The sequence below is a fragment of the Rutidosis leptorrhynchoides genome, chromosome 8 (assembly GCF_046630445.1).
Source record: "Rutidosis leptorrhynchoides isolate AG116_Rl617_1_P2 chromosome 8, CSIRO_AGI_Rlap_v1, whole genome shotgun sequence".
Lineage (NCBI taxonomy): Eukaryota > Viridiplantae > Streptophyta > Magnoliopsida > Asterales > Asteraceae > Rutidosis > Rutidosis leptorrhynchoides.
The window spans coordinates 202,985,444-202,997,229 of NC_092340.1; positions in this window are offsets into that span (position 1 = coordinate 202,985,444).

The following is an 11,786-nucleotide window of genomic DNA, read 5'->3' on the forward strand; positions in this document are numbered from 1 at the left end:
AACCTATGAACTCACTCAACCTAGTGCTGACTTTTTAAGCATGTTTATTCTCAGGTACTTAAATATTGCTTCCGCTGTATATCTGCTGTTTTGATGATGATTGCTTGCCATGCTTGAAGTCTTCATTACATATCATACCAATTAAAGACATTTAATGCATTGTTCATTAAATACAATGTAATCTATTTATCTTCCACTGCAAAACTCAATAAAACATCTCATATAGAGTCGTTCTCGTTTATACAACTGTGATTTGATATATTTAGTGACGTTATTCTTCCAGGCCTTATCTGGAGGATGTCACATAATATACAATTCAACTACTACAATTCTATATGAAAAACTGATTACAATAATATTTCGCGTTCAAACTCTTATACAATATTTTACAAACTTACAGTACAGTTATTTTACATATAGCATGAAATATAGCACACAATAACTTTGATACAAGGTAGTTGTGAAGTAAATTCTAGTTAAGCACAAGTCGTTCAGCAAAGGTAATAAAGACACGTAATTCGTAGGTCCAGAAACAAGTCATGCATTTGGGTTTTATTAGTATTATTTCCCATCCTTGGTCTTGTGGAAAATAACCGTTGTGACCGTTGGCTAGGCAGCATTTTGTAACTTCATCAAAATGACGAGGGTTACGTAATGCCCAACATCCCCGTAACAATCTAAAAACCTTGTTTCTTACCCTAACTACCAAAATCCGTCACTTGTGGAAATGTTTTATTTAACAGTTGTAATCCGATGTTCTTTTTCTCACTTTGGTGAGAGGCGAACATCACTAACCCGTAAACATAACATGCTTCTTTATGTTGCAAGTTAGAAGCTCTTTCTAAAGAACGAAATCCTATGTTGAGATATGTGGAGTCAAAATAGGTTCTTAACCCGTAGCGTAAAATTGCATTTGGGTTCTGTGACGACCCGGAGATTTCCGATCAAATTTAAACTTTATCTAAAATGATTTCGACACGATAAGCAAAGTCTGTAATGTTGAATCTCAAAATTTTTGAACTGTTTACATGTATTCATTTAACCTGTGACTATTACCAACGATTCACGAACAATTATTGGTAAATAAATATGTATATATTATATAAATATAAATATAAGAATGTATATATATATATATATATATATATATATATATATAATATTTTGATTTAATAAAGTATACTTTAATTAATTAAAATTTAAAATGTAAAATAATAATTAGAATAATTAAAGTTACTGTTATAATATATATATATATATATATATATATATATATATATATATATATATATATATATATATATATATATATATATATATATATATAAGTTACTATGAATCTATATATGATATCTATTAAATATATATATAGAATATATAAATATTAACCATTTAACAAATGTCGTCTTATAATATAATAATACATAAATAATAAATGGTATTATATTAAATTTAATTACAAGTTCGAATATAACTGTTATATATTAATATATTGATCATTACCTTTAAAATTGTTATTGTTGATATTAATGTTTGTATTAATAATATTATCAATTCTAATATATATATATATATAAATATGTAAAATTCAATATGTAAAAGTATTAATAATATTATTGTTATTATCATTATTATTTCTATTATTCTTATTATTATTAGTTTCATAATTATTATTAAAATTAATATTTAAATAAATATTATTATGTTTCTTTATATATTTTATTTATCGATATATAGTTATACAAATACTGATATATATAAATATAAATGCATATATATAAATTTCAGTTATATATATATATAAACAAATATATAAAAATAGTTATATAAAAATCATATATATATAAATTCATATATATATAATATGGCTATATATATATATATATATATATATATATATATATATATATATATATATATATATATATATATATATATATATATATATATATATATATATATATATATATATATATATATATATATATATATATATATATATATATATATATATATCAATACATTCACAGCAATAATGCAGTTGTATATGTATATATACAGATAAAATACGTACTCTGTAATACATCACAATCATGTTTAAATTAGTTATCTGATATTAAATTCATTGATTTGTACGAATTCCATATGAAATATAAATCAATTTTATTTTTTTCTTCTTTTTTCTTCATCTGCTATTTATGATTGATTTTATTGTCGAACGTATCCTGCTATAAAACAAACCTGTGACTAATTCATGTTCTCCATCAAATATTCAATCTCACTCTAAATCCTACTTAATACAAATATCAAAAGAAAACCCAGAATAACAGCTACTATCTCTGTTCTTCTTACTTTTTCGCCATAATTCAATTTCGAACGATTTTTCAAATTGTAATAATGCAATCTTGTTGGTTTTCCTTTACTAAAACTATCTTTAAGTTTTCATGCTCCAATTTTTCCTATTAACTTTGAATTTGCGAGTCAAAGGTTCGGTTTGTAAAAGTCAAACAATTGTACAAAGAACGAATTCGAGCTAACAGTTTTCATTCAAGTCCAATTGTCGATTCCTGAAGATTATATAAACGATTTACTACTAAATTCATGTTATAAATTTTGCCTAAAATGTTCTTAATTTTATGATCAATATTTTTTTTTGTGTTCTAAACAGCGACGGGCAGGTTTTCTTTATATATATACATATTATTTTTTTTAAACAAATGTATTCACTTCAAGTCCTTTATAATTAGGATACAAATCTTAATTTAAACCTAAATTCATTAATTAGATTGTAAAAGGATATTCTGGTCGATTGGATGTTTAGGAAGAAGAAGAACAAAGATATAAACAGAAAAGGGATTATAAATAAATGGGTACAGTTAAAAACAGAAAAACGGGCCACAGCCCCATGGTTCAAGGTATTAGCGGGTTTGCGGGAGGTCGCGGGTTCGAGTCTCAGCTTGGGCGGTTTACTATTTTTTTGAGCATTTAAAGGTAGTACACTTATTAACTTATTTTTATTATTATTTTTATTTTTATTATTATTATTATTATTATTATTATTATTATTATTATTATTATTATTTTTATTATTATTATTATTATTATTATTATTATTATTATTATTATTATTATTATTATTATTATTATAATTGTTATTATTAATTATTATGATTACAATTATAATTGTTATAATTAGTATTATAATTAATATTATTATTAACATCATTAATAATAAAAGTTACCATTTGTACTACTATTAATAATAAAATTTACCATTTGTACTACTAACACAAGTAAAAAAATACAATTATAACTACAATTATTATTAACATTATTATTAATATTATTATCATTATTAGCATTATTATTAAGAAATATTATTATTAATATTATCAATAGTATTACTATAAGGAATACCAATATTATAAAATCTTGCCATTTGAGTATTATTATCAATATTATGATTATGATTGATATTCTTGTTATGTTACTAGTATTATTAGTAATTGTTATTGTTATTACTAGTATTATAATTATTATTAATAATGCAATTATCATTATCGGTATCATAATCATTATTATTATTATTATCATTATAATTATAAGTATGATTATTTTTATATTATAATGAGTGTTATTAATATGTAACTACCAAAATTGTTATTATAAGTATCATTAACCGAAAAAGTAACATTTTTCAGTTATTATTATAAATATCATTAGAAATATCCTTGATTTAATTATTAACAATAATACCTTATTTAGTAATATTAAGTATTATGATTATTATCCTTTTTATCATAGTATTACTAAAATTACTATTTTTAACAAACAAATGATATATACATATATAAAAATATATTTAATAATAAAACGAAAAGTAATATTTTATATAACAAAATAAATATATGAAACATATATATAATTAACATAAAAAGTATATAACTAATAAATTTGTATGTATTGTTCGATTACAACCATGTATATTAATAAATATACACAAATGATATAGGTTCGTGAATCCGAGGCCAACCCTGCATTGTTCAATGTCATCATATGTATTTTTACTACAAAATAGAGTAGAGTAAGTTTCATTTGCTCCCTTTTTAAATGCTTTTGCAATATATATTTTTGGGACTGAGAATACATACGCTTTTATAAATGTTTGATAAAATAGACACAAGTACTTAAAACTACATTCTATGGCTGGATTATTAAACCGAATATGCCCATTTTTAGTCTGGTAATCTAAGAATTAGGGAACAGACACCCTAATTGACGCGAATCCTAAAGATAGATCTATTGGGCCTAACGAACCCCATCCAAAGTACCGGATGCTTTAGTACTTCGAATTCGTTTTTATCATGTCCGAAGGATTTCCCAGAATGATAGAGGATATTCTTATATGCATCTTGTTAATGTCGGTTACCAGGTGTTCACCATATGAATGATTATTTTTGTCTCTATGCATGGGACGTATATTTATGAGAAATGAAAATCTTGTGGTCTATTATAATGATGGAAATGATTATTTATGTTAAACTAATGAACTCACCAACCTTTTGGTTGACACTTTAAAGCATGTTTATTCTCAGGTATGAAAGAAATCATCCGCTGTGCATTTGCTCATTAGAGATATTACTTGGAGTCACTCATGACATATTTCAAAAGATGTTGCATTTGAGTCGTCGATTTTATCAAGATTATTATTAGGTCATTTATAGTTGGATATATTAGAAAATGGTATGCATGCCGTCAACTTTCGATGTAAAGCAAGTTTGTCTTTTAAAAACGAATGATAGAGGTCAAGTACCTTGCGATGTAATCAACTATTATGAATCGTTTGTAATCAATATGGACTTCATCCAGATGGATTAGGATGGGTCTCTTCAGGTTCCCTGCACTTAATGCTTTAAAGAAAACACGGCGTAACTTAAAGTCTCCTCAATGTGATATACCCCATCTTTCAAAGGAAAGTCTTTTATAAACTAAGGCATGCTTGGAACGTCTTTTAAATGTTTAACAAACTAATTTCGCCATAAATAATTGTGCCGATGAATTCTGACTGACTCTATACAAGATTTCATCAATCGTATCCCCTGGTAGGTTTTCTAAAATTTTCGGTTGTCTATCCATAACGTCCATTGTGTGTTTTTATACTATAAATTAGATGAGGATTAGATTCGTAAAAGATAATTAACAAACAATACAAGCAATTTTTACATATAACATAAAATTACAAGCAAGCTACAATACATATATTACACAACATGATTACAACTCTTTATTCCGACTCACTCATTTCTTCCTCCTCGTACTTGGTTCGTTTTGCTAACTTCATAGGGATATATAGTGGTCCTCTAATACGAGCCGTCGTTTTCACAAATGGTTTAGAAAAACCTGGTGGCTTAGATGTTCCCAGGTTATAATGAAAGTTGAAGAAATACGGGTGCTTACGGTACACCCCATCAGGGTATTTCATGCTAACGTAGAGTTCATCGGGGTTGGAATTAGGTTTCTCTATTTTGATGTCTTTTCCCTTATTATTTTCTTTTGCTTTTTAAAATTGGGTCGAGGTAATTTCTATAACATCATCGGAATCCTCATCGGGATCCGATTCATCAGAAAATTGGTAATTTTCCCAATATTTTGCTTCCTCGGCGGAAACACCATTGACCATTTTTAACTTTGGTCCATTGGTTGAGAATTTTCTTTTATTTATCTATTTTTCTGTGGTTCCTAATATTTCCTCCTCCGGAACCTCTTCTTCAGGTTCCTCTTCTTCCGGTTCCTCTTCTTCAGGTTCCTCTTCTTCAGGTTCCTCTTCTTCCGGTTCCTCGTCGGGAATTTGTGAAACTTCCCAAAATATATTCGACTCTTCATTATTATTAGGTGAGTCGATGGGATTTGTACTAGAGGTAGACATCTATCACACAATATCAAACATGTTAAGAAATTAATATATCACATAATATTTACATGTTAACAATTTGTAGTTTCCAACAAAAAGTGTTAAGCAATTGTTTTTAAAGAATACACGGTCGAAGTCCAGACTCACTAATGCATCCTAAGAAACTCGATAAGACACACTAATGCAAATTTCTGGTTCTCTAAGACCAACGCTCGGATACCAACTGAAATGTCCTGTTCATATCGATTACAAACGTTTCATATTAATTGATTTCGTTGCGAGGTTTTGACCTCTATATGAGACGTTTTTCAAAGACTGCATTCGATTTTTAAAACAAACCATAACCTTTATTTTATCGATAAAGGTTTAAAAACATTCCAAAGATTATCAAATAATGATAATCTAAAATATAGCGTTTTCACACGATCATTACATAATGGTTTACAATAATATTACACAACAACTTAAGTCTTCGAATGCAATTTTTAAACAATATTATACAAGCGTGCAGACTCCAATCCTGTCTTTATTTAGCATGCAATAGTGGAAGCTCTTAATAATCACCTGAGAATAAACATGCTTTAAACGTCAACAAAAATGTTGGTGAGTTATAGGTTTAACCTATATATTTATCAAATTGTAATAATAGACCACAAGATTTCATCTTTCAATAACATGCAATCTGCATAAAAATCATTCATATGGTGAACACCTGGTAACCGACATTAACAAGATGCATATAGAATATCCCCATCATTCTGGGACATCCTTCGGACATGATAATTTCGAAGTACTAAAGCATCTGCAACAATGGATGGGGCTTGTTGGGCCCAATAGATCTATCTTTAGGATTCGCGTCAATTAGGGGCCAGTTCCCTAATTCTTAGATTACCAGGCTAAAAGGGGCATATTCAGTTTCAATCCATTCAACCATATAATGTAGTTTCACGTACTTGTGTCTATTTTGTAAAACATTTATAAAACTGCATGTATTCTCATCCCAAAAATATTAGATTTTAAAAGTGGGACTATAGCTCACTTTCACAGATTATCAAGTCGTCGAGAATTAGACTTGGCCACGGGTTGATTCACGAACCTATAACAAATATATATATATATATATATATATATATATATATATATATATATATATATATATATATATATATATATATATATATATATATCAAATTATGATCGAAATATAATTATACCATATTTTATTACATTTTAACGATTTAAGTTTGTTAAGTTGACAGTCCAACGTTTGTAGTCCACAAAAAATTGTCCACAGTTAGTAGTGTAGTGACCCGAACTTTTCCGAACCTTTCTATAATTATATGTTTAATGAAAATTATATTTACATGATTAAATGTTTCCAACATGTTAAGCAATCAAACTTGTTAAGACTTGGTTAATTGAAAAGGAAATTTTGTAAACGTTTGATTACCCAGTTTGACCAATGATTCACGAACGCTATAAGTTGTATATGACATGATGATACATAAATGAATAAATATATATGTTTAACATGATATAATGATCATCAAGTATCTCATTAAAAATAGTAACAATAAGTTATATATTTAAAAAGGAGACTATTGACGTATGAAACTCGAAACGATACATATAACGATTATCGTTATAACCACGTCTTACTAAATATATATGAAGCATATTAATACATTGTTATATTATATATAATATGATAATATGATAATTAAATATATCATTAAGTGTATTAACAATGAACTACATAAGTAAAAACAAGACTACTAACTTAAGGATTTCGAAACGAGACATATATGTAACGATTATCGTTGTAACGACATTTAAATGTATATATCATATTAAGATATATTAATATATCATAATATCATGATAATATAATAATTTAAAATCTCATTTGATATTATAAACTTTGGGTTAACAACATTTAACAAGATCGTTAACCTAAAGGTCTCAAAACAACACTTACATGTAACGACTAACGATGACTTAACGACTCAGTTAAAATGTATATTCATGTAGTGTTTTAATATGTATTCATACACTTTTGAAAGACTTCAAGACACTTATCAAAATACTTCTACTTAACAAAAATGCTTACAATTACATCCTCGTTCAGTTTCATCAACAATTCTACTCATATGCACCCGTATTCGTACTCGTACAATACACAGCTTTTAGATGTATGTACTATTGGTATATACACTCCAATGATCAGCTCTTAGAAGCCCATGTGAGTCACCTAACACATGTAGGAACCATCATTTGGCAACTAGCATGAAATATCTCATAAAATTACAAAAATATGAGTAATCATTCATGACTTATTTACATGAAAACAAAATTACATATCCTTTATATCTAATCCATACACCAATGACCAAAAACACCTACAAACACTTTCATTCTTCAATTTTCTTCATCTAATTGATCTCTCTCAAGTTCTAACTTCAAGTTCTAAGTGTTCTTCATAAATTCTACAAGTTCTAGTTACATAAAATCAAGAATACTTTCAAGTTTGCTAGATCACTTCCAATCTTCTAAGGTGATCATCCAACCTCAAGAAATCTTTGTTTCTTACAGTAGGTTATCATTATAATACAAGAACTTCGAGCCATCCAAGGATCCGTTGAAGCTAGATCCATTTTTCTCTTTTCCAGTAGGTTTATCCAAGGAACTTAAGGTTCGTGAATCGACCAGTGGCCAAGTCTTACTTCCCGACGAAGTAAAAAATCTGTGAAAGTGAGTTATAGTCCCACTTTTAAAATCTAATATTTTTGGGATGAGAATACATGCAGGTTTTATAAATGATTTACAAAATAGACACAAGTACGTGAAACTACATTCTATGGTTGAATTATTGAAATCGAATATGCCCCTTTTTATTAAGTCTGGTAATCTAAGAATTAGGGAACAGACACCCTAATTGACGCGAATCCTAAAGATAGATCTATTGGGCCTAACAAACCCCATCTAAAGTACCGGATGCTTTAGTACTTCGAAATTTATATCATATCCTAAGGGTGTCCCGGAATGATGGGGATATTCTTAAATATGCATCTTGTTAATGTCGGTTACCAGGTGTTCACCATATGAATAATTTTTATCTCTATGTATGGGATGTGTATTGAAATATGAAATCTTGTGGTCTATTATTATGATTTGATAATATATAGGTTAAACCTATAACTCACCAACATTTTTGTTGACGTTTTAAGCATGTTTATTCTCAGGTGATTATTAAGAGCTTCCGCTGTCGCATACTTAAATAAGGACGAGATTTGGAGTCCATGCTTGTATGATATTGTGTAAAAACTGCATTCAAGAAACTTATTTCGTTGTAACATATTTGTATTGTAAACCATTATGTAATGGTCGCGTGTAAACAGGATATTTTAGATTATCATTGTTTGATAATCTACGTAAAGTTTTTTAAACCTTTATTGATGAAATAAAGGTTATGGTTTGTTTTAAAATGAATGCAGTCTTTGAAAAACGTCTCATATAGAGGTCAAAACCTCGCAACGAAATCAATTAATATGGAACGTTTTTAATCAATAAGAACCGGACATTTCAGTTGGTATCAGAGCCTTGGTCTTAGAGAACCAGAAAATTTGCATTAGTGTGTCTTATCGAGTTTGTTAGGATGCAATAGTGAGTCTGGACTTCGACCGTGTTTTCTTTAAAAATGATTGCTTAACATTTTTGTTGGAAACTATATATTTTTAACATGTGAATATTATGTGATATATTAATCTCTTAACGTGTTTGATATTATTTGATAGATGTCTACCTCTAGAATAAGTCCCATTGACTCACCTAATAATAATGAAGAGTCAAATGTAAATTGGAATGATTCGTGGACTGATTCACAAGTTCCCGAAGAGAAACCAGAAGAAGAGTCGGAACCGAAAGAAGAATCGGAACCGGAAGAAGAATCGAAACCGGAAGAAGTAATAGAACCAGTGGGGGAAATAATAAAACGGTTAAGTAGAAGAAAATCCTCAACCAACCGACCAAAGTTAATTATGGTCAATGGTGTTTCCGCCAAGGAAGCAAAGTATTGGGAGGATTACCAATTCTCCGATGAATCGGATCCCGACAAGGATTCCGATGATGTTATAGAAATTACCCCAACACAATTTAATAAGGCAAAAGAGAACAACAAGGGAAAGGGCATAAAAATAGAGAAATTTGATTCCAAAGAAGATGAACTTTATATGTATCGTCAACACTCATATTTCTTAAGTTGTGACAATAACCCGGGAACCTCTAAACCACCAGGTTTTTCTAAACCAATGTGGAGAACGACGGCTCGTATTAGGGGAACTTCATATATCCCTAGAAACTTGGCAAAACGAACCAAAACCGAAGAAGACGAAACGAGCTAGTTGGAATAAGATAGTTGTATTCGTGTGGTGTAATATATGTAATATAGTGTGCTTATGCTTTATAATATATGTAAAAATTGCTTGTATTAATAAGTATTTTTTTTATGAATCTAACTCTTGTCTATTTTACAGTATAAAAACACAAAATGGATAGACAACCCAATATTTTAAGAGACCTACCCGGAGACATGTTCATATATATTGAAAGGACCCGTCCTAATCCATCTGGACGAATACATTACATTTGGTTACATCGCGAGGTACTTAACCTCTATATGATACATTTTACAAACATTGCATTCGTTTTTAAAAGACAAACTTTCATTACATCGAAAGTTAACGGCATGCATACCATTTCATATTAATATTCAACTATAATTGACTTAATAATAATCTTGATGAACTCAACGACTCGAATGCAACGTCTTTCGAAATATGTCATGAATGACTCCAAGTAATATCTCTAAAGTGAGCAAATGCACAGCGGAAGATTTCTTTCATACCTGAGAATAAACATGCTTTAAAGTGTCAACCAAAAGGTTGGTGAGTTCATTAGTTTATCATAATCAATCATTTTTATCATTTTAATAGACCACAAGATTTTCATTTCCATTTCTCATAAATATACGTCCCATGCATAGAGACAAAAATCATTCATATGGTGAACACCTGGTAAACGACATTAACAAGATGCATATAAGGATATCCCCTATCATTCCGGGAAATCCTTCGAACATGATAAAAACAACATCAAAGTACTAAAGCATCCGGTACTTTGGATGGGGTTCGTTAGGCCCAATAGATCTATCTTTAGGATTCGCGTCAATTAGTAGATCGGTTTACTAATTCTTAGGTTACCAAGCAAAAGGGGCATATTCGGCTTCGATCATTCACCCATTTAATGTGTTTCAGTTACTTGTGTCTATTTCGTAAAACATTTATAAAATTGCGCATGTATTCTCAGCCCAAAAATATAAAGGGTAAAAAGGCAAATGAAACTCACCTAATGTATTTTGTAGTAAAAATACATATGACTATATTGAACAACTGAACAATGCAGGGTTGGCCTCAGATTCACGAACCTATATCAATTATATATATTAAAACATATAATTGAAATCTCAGAATTTCATTTATTAATATATTATATATATTGTAGTTATATAAGATTTATACCAAATTCCATTAAAAAAATATATACATTATTTTATATCTTAAATCTTATGTTGTGTATATATATTTTGTATATATAATTAAAGTGATTAATATAGTTATGTTGATATCTATATATATTTAGTATTATATATATAAAAAATACTTAATTTGTTGTATGTAGGTATTTATATATATAATGTTAATAGAATTTATATATAGAATATTAATATATATGTAAATAATATGTTTTATGTACAAAATATTTATTTGTCAAAAAATGATAGTTTTGATATTATTGATTTACTACTAATATTAATAAT